This window comes from Oratosquilla oratoria, chromosome 19 (genome assembly GCF_046742065.1).
Source record: "Oratosquilla oratoria isolate Oo_2021 chromosome 19, ASM4674206v1, whole genome shotgun sequence".
Taxonomy (NCBI): Eukaryota; Metazoa; Arthropoda; class Malacostraca; order Stomatopoda; family Squillidae; genus Oratosquilla; species Oratosquilla oratoria.
Genome location: NC_134795.1, coordinates 4,187,566 through 4,195,065, shown reverse-complemented (window position 1 = coordinate 4,195,065; position 7,500 = coordinate 4,187,566).

Sequence of the window (7,500 nt, the reverse complement as noted above, 5' to 3'; positions counted from 1 at the left end):
TATAAACTTATGTATCTACATTTTATCTACGTACCTACTGAACTGCTTATTCTACCTACAGATCTATCTAGCTACCTGTCTATTCACTTAACTATCTACCTAACTACCTAACTTTCCAATTATGTACCATCTACCCTATTTTCTAACATCTCTTCTCGTTCACCTTCTAACTAACCTACCTTCCCACCTAACCAGCACACATACTTGAAGATCCATCTGCCTACTAACTTGCTTAATGATTAATCCATCTATCTGCCAACTCACGATTCTATTAACCTACCTAATGTACCTATTATGTCACCTAACTCACCTGTTGATTAGTATGCCTACTTAATTACTTACCTACCCACCTGCCTACATACCTACCTACCTACCTAACTACCTACCTATCATTACCTACCTTCCTATCTACTAGCGAACCTGCCTATCAACCCACCTAACTACAAACAATCTAACTACCAACCTGCCTAGTTACAAACCTAACTGGCAACCCATTTATCCACGAGACCACCTAACTATCAACTCATCTAACTACCAACACACCTAACTAACAGCTCACCTAACTACCAATCCACTCATATACTACCTACCTTCCTACTTACCGTCCTTCCTTCTTTCCTGCCTTCTTTCCTCACTTCGTCCTTCTTTCCTTCTTTCCCTCCTACCTTCCTTCCTTACATCCCCCTTCCTTCCCTCCTTTTTTCCTTCCTTACCTCTTTCTTTCCTTTCCTCCATTTTCTCTGCCCACCTATCTCCCAGCCTATCTAGCTCACTACCTACCTACCTGCCTACCTACTTATGTAACAGCCTGGACATCTACCTTTCTAACTACCTACCAAACCTGCCAGTCTACCTACTTACTTACCCACCTGTCTGCTTATCTGTCTGTCTGTCCGTCTCCGTGCCTGTTTGTCTGGTTGTCTGTATATTTACCTTCCTGTCTGCCTGCCTGTCTAAATACTTACATGTCTACCTACCTGCCTGACTATGTACCTACCTAGTTGCCTGCATATCTATCTACCTGTATATCTAATATTCCTTCCTGACTGTCTATATACATATCTACCTGTCTGTTTAATAAATCAATTTATTAGATTAATTTTTCTTTGTCAGACAGATATTTATCTCCTTATCAATTTATTTGTTTATCTGTTACTAATATATAATTATCATTTAATTGATCGGATTACTTATTTTTTCCTGACTGACTAGCTTCCTGTCTACCTGTCTACCTATTCTTCTATTTTCCTGTCCATCTACCTATATGTCTACTCACCTGTCCAGCTATTTGTTTCTCTGCCTGCCTGTCTACAAGTCTGCTTACTTATATACTAATCTTCCTGTGGGCCTGTCTACCTAACTGACTACCTGTCTGCCTGTCTACTTGTCTGTATGCCTGTCTACTTACCTTCCTGCCTGTTATCTATTTACCTGTCTAAATAATTACCTGTCTATCTAGCTACTTACCTACCTAGTTACCTACCTTCTTTTCCAATCTACCTACCCAGCTTCCTGCCTACCTACCTAACTGCCTGCCTGCCAGCCTACTTGTTTCCTCCTTCGATTTTGCCTGTCTATCTACCTATCTGTCTGACAAAAAAAAAAAAAAATCTGATCAATTAGCTAATTAGTTATATATTAGTAACAGATAGATAAATGAATAAATGAATAAGTAGATGAATATCTGTCCGACAAAGAAAAAATAATCTAATAAATTAATTAGTTATGTAAAAGTAACACATAGATAAATAAACAAATAAATGAATGAATTAATTAATCAATAGATAAGTACATGGATAAATAAATAAATAAACAAATAACTATTTCAATAAGTAGATAAAAATAACAAACGAATACATAGATAACATAATAAATAGATAAGTAAATAGAATAAATATATAAATCAATGTGATGGATAAATAAGCGAATAAACAAATAAATGAATAAATAAATGAAAAATTAAAAAACAAATAAATACATACAATAAGATCAAGAGCACCAAACGTTTGTTTAAACTCTCACAGACATCGAGGGCCGGCAATTCTCTGGTTGGATGCTGACCCAGAAGAAGAAAGGCAAGACAGAAAAAATATTAGAATCAACGAGGGAAATAGAAAAAGAAAATAACAAAGGAGCCAATGTAAATACAAAAGGCGAATAAAAGGAAGAAGAAGAAAAAGAAGAGAAAGAAGAAAAATAAGAAGAAGAAGAAGAAAAGAAAGAAAGAGAAAAAGAAGAGAGAGACAAAGAAGATGGAGAAGAAAAAGAAAAACAAGAAAAATGAGAAGAAAAAGAAAGAGGGAGGAGGAGGACGGGGAGGAGAAGAAGAAGAAGAAGAAGAAGATGATGATGAAGAAGAAAAAGAAAGTAGAAGACGACGACGACGACGACGACGACGACAACGATGATGGTGATGGTGGTGATGATGATGATGATGATGATGATGATGATCATAATGACCATGACGATCGTGATTATCATGACGACGACGACGACGACGATGATGATGATGATGATGATGATGATCATGATGATGATGATGACGACAACAACGATGATGATGACGATGACGATGATGATGACGATGACAATGAATATGATGATAACACTAACAATAGCGATGACGATGGCGATGACAATAGATATGATGATACTGACGATGAAAATGACGATGAAGATGACATTAACAATTATGGTGACGATGGTAATGTTCCTGCTGCTGATGATGATAATGAAGAAAACGACGGCTACGACGACGACGGCGACGACTACGACGACTATGACGGCGGCGACGACTATGACGACGACGACGATGACGACGATGACGACGACGACGATGACGACGACGATTACGACGACGATGACGACGATGATGATGATGATGATGATGATGATAACGACATAAGAACATAAGAATGAAGGAAACTGCAAGAGACTATAAGGCCTACACTAGGCAGTTTCATGTGTATTACCACCTGCCATCCCCATCCATAAAGTTGTCTAATCGTTTCTTAAAATAACCGATAGTTTCAGCGCTCACTACATGGTTATTAAGTCTATTCCATTCTTTAACCACCCTATTAGTAAACCAATTCTTTCCTATTTCCTTCTTAAATCTAAATTTGTCCAATTTAAAGCCATTATTGCGAGTCCTGCTCTGTTGTCTTAATATGATGACCCTGTTTGCTTCACCCTTGTTAAAGCCTTTGATCCACTTGAATACCTCTATTAGATCATCCCATTCTCTGCCTAATTCCAGAGAATATAAGTTAAGATGCCTAAGTTTATCCTCGTGAGGAAAATTTCTAGCCCCATGTATCATTTTGGTCATTCTCCTCTGTACTGATTCTGGGGAAATGTTGTCCATTCTATACGACGGAGACCAAAACTGTACCCCAAAGTCAAGGATGGGTTTAACTAACGCTAGATAGAGTTTGATCATTACTTCTGCACTTCTGTTCATAACTGTCCTAGCAATGAAACCTAATTCTCTGCTTAATTCCTGGTGCTAATGCAATGTATCCTTTTTTTTTTTAAGGTCAGGACTCACGAGAAATCCCCAGTCTCTCTCGTACTCAGTTTTCTCTAAAAACGTATTATCTAAGCTACATCTGTTTTCGGGGTTGCGTAGCCCTACGTTTAACTCGCTGTACTTTGAGATATTGAAGTCCATTTGCCATTTCAACGATCATTTGTTTAGATCATCACTATTAATCTCATTGTCCAAGTCGTTTATGTCCATAATGAATAATAAGGGACCCAAATCAGAGCCCTGGGGAACTCCACTAGAACCACTCCTCCATTTGGATTTTACACCATTTATGATGACCCGCTGTTTTCTGTCACTCATCCAAGCTCTAATCCATTCTAACACTTTTCCTCCTATGCCATGAGCTTTGATTTTATTTCGTAGTCTCTGGTGGGATACCTTGTCGAACGCTTTGCTAAAGTCAAGGTAAATAACATCGTAACTATCATTGTTATCTGACGCCTTATGTACGTTAGTGTAAAAAGATAGAAGATTATTAGTCACACATGACTTACCCTTAGAGAAACCATGCAATGGGTCACGAATCAAATTATGTTTCTCGGTGTGATCTCTTAAGTCTATTAACTTTTATTGATTCAAACATTTTTCCTATAAATGATGTCAAATTGATTGGCCTGTAGTTGCATATACAGTAGATGATTTATCTCCATTTTTGAAAACAAGAACAACGTTTGCCCGTCCCCCAAGCAATAGGCACAAAACCAGTGTCTACCGACTTATTAGATATTTCTGTTAACTGGTCACTGATTTCCAATTTACACTTTTTAAGCACTCTCGAAAAATTTCTACCTTACTAATGCTGATATTTAATAGTCTCTGTTGGGGCACCTTGTCGGACGATTTGCTAAAGTCAAGGTAAATAACATCGTAACCATCATTGTTATCTGACGCCTTATGTACGTTAGTGTAAAAAGATAGAAGATTAGTCACACATGACTTACCCTTGGAGAAACCATGCTGTGAGTCACGAATCAAATTATGTCTCTCGATGTGATCTCTGAGTCTATTAACTATTATTGATTCAAGCATTTTACCTATAACTGATGTCAAACTGATTGGTCTGTAATTGCATATAGACGATTTATCTCAATTTTTTTTTTAAAAAGGGAACAACGTTTGCTTGCCCCTAGCAATAGCCACAAAACCAATGTCTACCGATTTATTAAATATTTCTGTTAACTGGTCACAGATTTCAAATTTACACCTTTTAAGCACTCGGAAAAGATTCGTTTGGACCCGGGGATTTTATAGCTTTAGGTCTTTCAATGTGACTACTGCTACCTTATTAATGCTGATATTTGATAGTCTGTTTTCTTCATCCCCACTGAAAATCGGATCGCAGTCAGGTAACTTATCTAACCTCTCCTTATAAAACATCAAGAGAAAATATTTGTTAAATGCCTCGCTCATTTTCCCCACCAATTCTATCATGACGTTTTTGTCGTTTTTAATCGGCCCTATACTTTCCTTATTTTTTGTTTTGCAGAGATGAAACAAGCCCTTTGGGTTAGATATGGCTTGTCTGGGAACCTTAATTTCATAGTTACGTTTCAATGTGTGCGTATTCTTTTTAACTAGTCTATCCGTATCATTATATTTGGAACTAAGGTGTGTTTCCCCGGTTTTTACTCCTGCGTAAAGTCCTCTTTTAATTCCGATCTCATATTTCAGCCTGTCCATCATCCTTTTGGGAGTATTACTATTCTTCCGTATTGACTTGAGGGGAATAGATTTATTTTGAGCATTTAGAATTAAAGCTTTTGGGTTACTGTACATTTCATCTGAATCGCTCACCAGGCTGTTGAACTCGAGCTTGTAAGTGACCTGACCCAAGGTACGTATAATACCCTCCGTGACCCGACCTTTGACCGCGCTAATGACATCCGGACTGACCGTGTATCTTACCCCGTCACAGCCCCTTGGGTCGGCCTCGTAAGTGACCAAATTCTTAGATACCCTCTCATCTCATCAAAATTGGCTCTCCTGAAGTCCGGTACTAGTACGTTATCCGTACTATTTAATTCTTCCCAATTATTATTATTATTATTATTATGATGATGATGATGACGACGACGACGACAACCACGATGGCGACGGCGACGGCGACGATGATGATGATGATGATGATGATGATGATGATGATGATGATGATGATGATGGCAATGTTGTTGTTGATGATGATAATGACGATGGCGATGGTGATGGTGATGATGATGATGATGATGATGATGATGATGATGATGATGATGATGATGATGGCAATGTTGTTGATGATGACGATGGCGATGGTGATGATGATGGTGATGATGATGACGACGATGACGATGATGATGATGATGATAGTGATGATGAAAACGATGACGTCGAGGATGATGAAAGAATAAAAGAAAGGTGAGAACGAAAAAAAAAATAAAGAAGAAAAGAAAAGAAACTGGAAGAAAGGCAAAGGGGACAAGTGATTATGTTCAGAGGAGAGGCAGATGCCGGAGAAAACGAAACGATCACGACAAAAGTAATGGGCGGCCGACAGAAGCAGAGAACAGAAAAAATAATCGGCGCAGACAAAGAGGATTATAAGAATACTGAGCAAAACTCGAGACCAGAGGGCAAAGCTGAGAAGAGAGAAGTTGAGCAAAACGGGAAAGGAAAGAACGAGAGGAGAAAGAGAGAGAGAGAGAGAGAGAGAGAGAGAGAGAGAGAGAGAGAGAATGTGTAAGAGGTTGGTAGATAAAGGTAGACAAGTAAGGTAGATAGAGGGGTAGGGGACGAGAATTTCATTTTTATGAGTTGGATGTTTGGGAAATAACAGTCTAGGTGAAGGCGTTGCATAATCTCGCTCCTCGTCTAAAGTCTTTAAACAAACGAACGCTAGGGACCCGATTTCATTGCTGTATTATGCTGATGCAACAATATGTAAACCAAGCCAGTGATGTATTAATGTCGAGATTGCTTGAGTAAGCAATATTGCTTAAGGTGTTTGTAACAGTCTTTCTGATTGGAGAAAGGGTGGAGGAGAAAATTCAATTGGCTCATGGGAGTAAACCCACGCCCTTAGGGGAGGTACTTAGATGTAAGAGTAAAGATCATTGGAGGAAAGAAATGACGTCAATACAAACTTACCTAGTGATCAAATTGAGGATTCCAGTTGGGAATCCTCTGGTGTTCCTAAGACAATAACGTTGTAGAAGAATTAGTGAAGAAAATAAAGAAAAATTTGAGTTAAATTTAATCACCCTTCTTATACAGAGTAATGGAACTTGACTAAGTAAGATGATTGGAAGTAAAGGGTCTTCCTACAGAAAAATATTGTGAGTGACTAACCTACATAAAGACAATGATGAAAAGAAAGTTGAAAGTGAAAGGGGAGAATAGAAGGGAACAATAGACGTAGTAGTAAACAGTAACAACAACGGAGCTAACAGGGGTAACAGAGAGAGAGAAAGAGAGAGAGAGAGAGAGAGAGAGAGAGAGAGAGAGAGAGAGAGAGAGAGAGAAGAGACTAGTTGGAAATAAAGTAAAAAAAAAAAAAAAATAGGGGGAAAGAAGATACTTAGGAATAGAAGAGGTCAGCAATTAGAAAAGATGATCGTCGAGCAGAGATGAAAGAAGTAAAGTGTGTATTTGTATCTCGTCGGGATACCCAGCGCTTCTATCCTTAGGAACGAACATCGCCCCGAAAATATGAAGTTCTTAGGTGGCAAAGGACAACTGTAAGGACAAATATTAGCATTTCAAAGGCACCATCCTTTTCCTTTGATTGGAGATTTGTCCCCAATCATGAAATAATTTTGGGTGACTCTGGTCTATAGAGGTATCAATGAAGTCTTAGAAATATCAAAAGTATCAACTGCATTACACTTATAGAGTTATACTTAAAACTTATGCATAGAACTTATTTATATCATATTGGGATGGAAAAAGAGGAGAGTAATGGAGAAGATAAAAGAGCA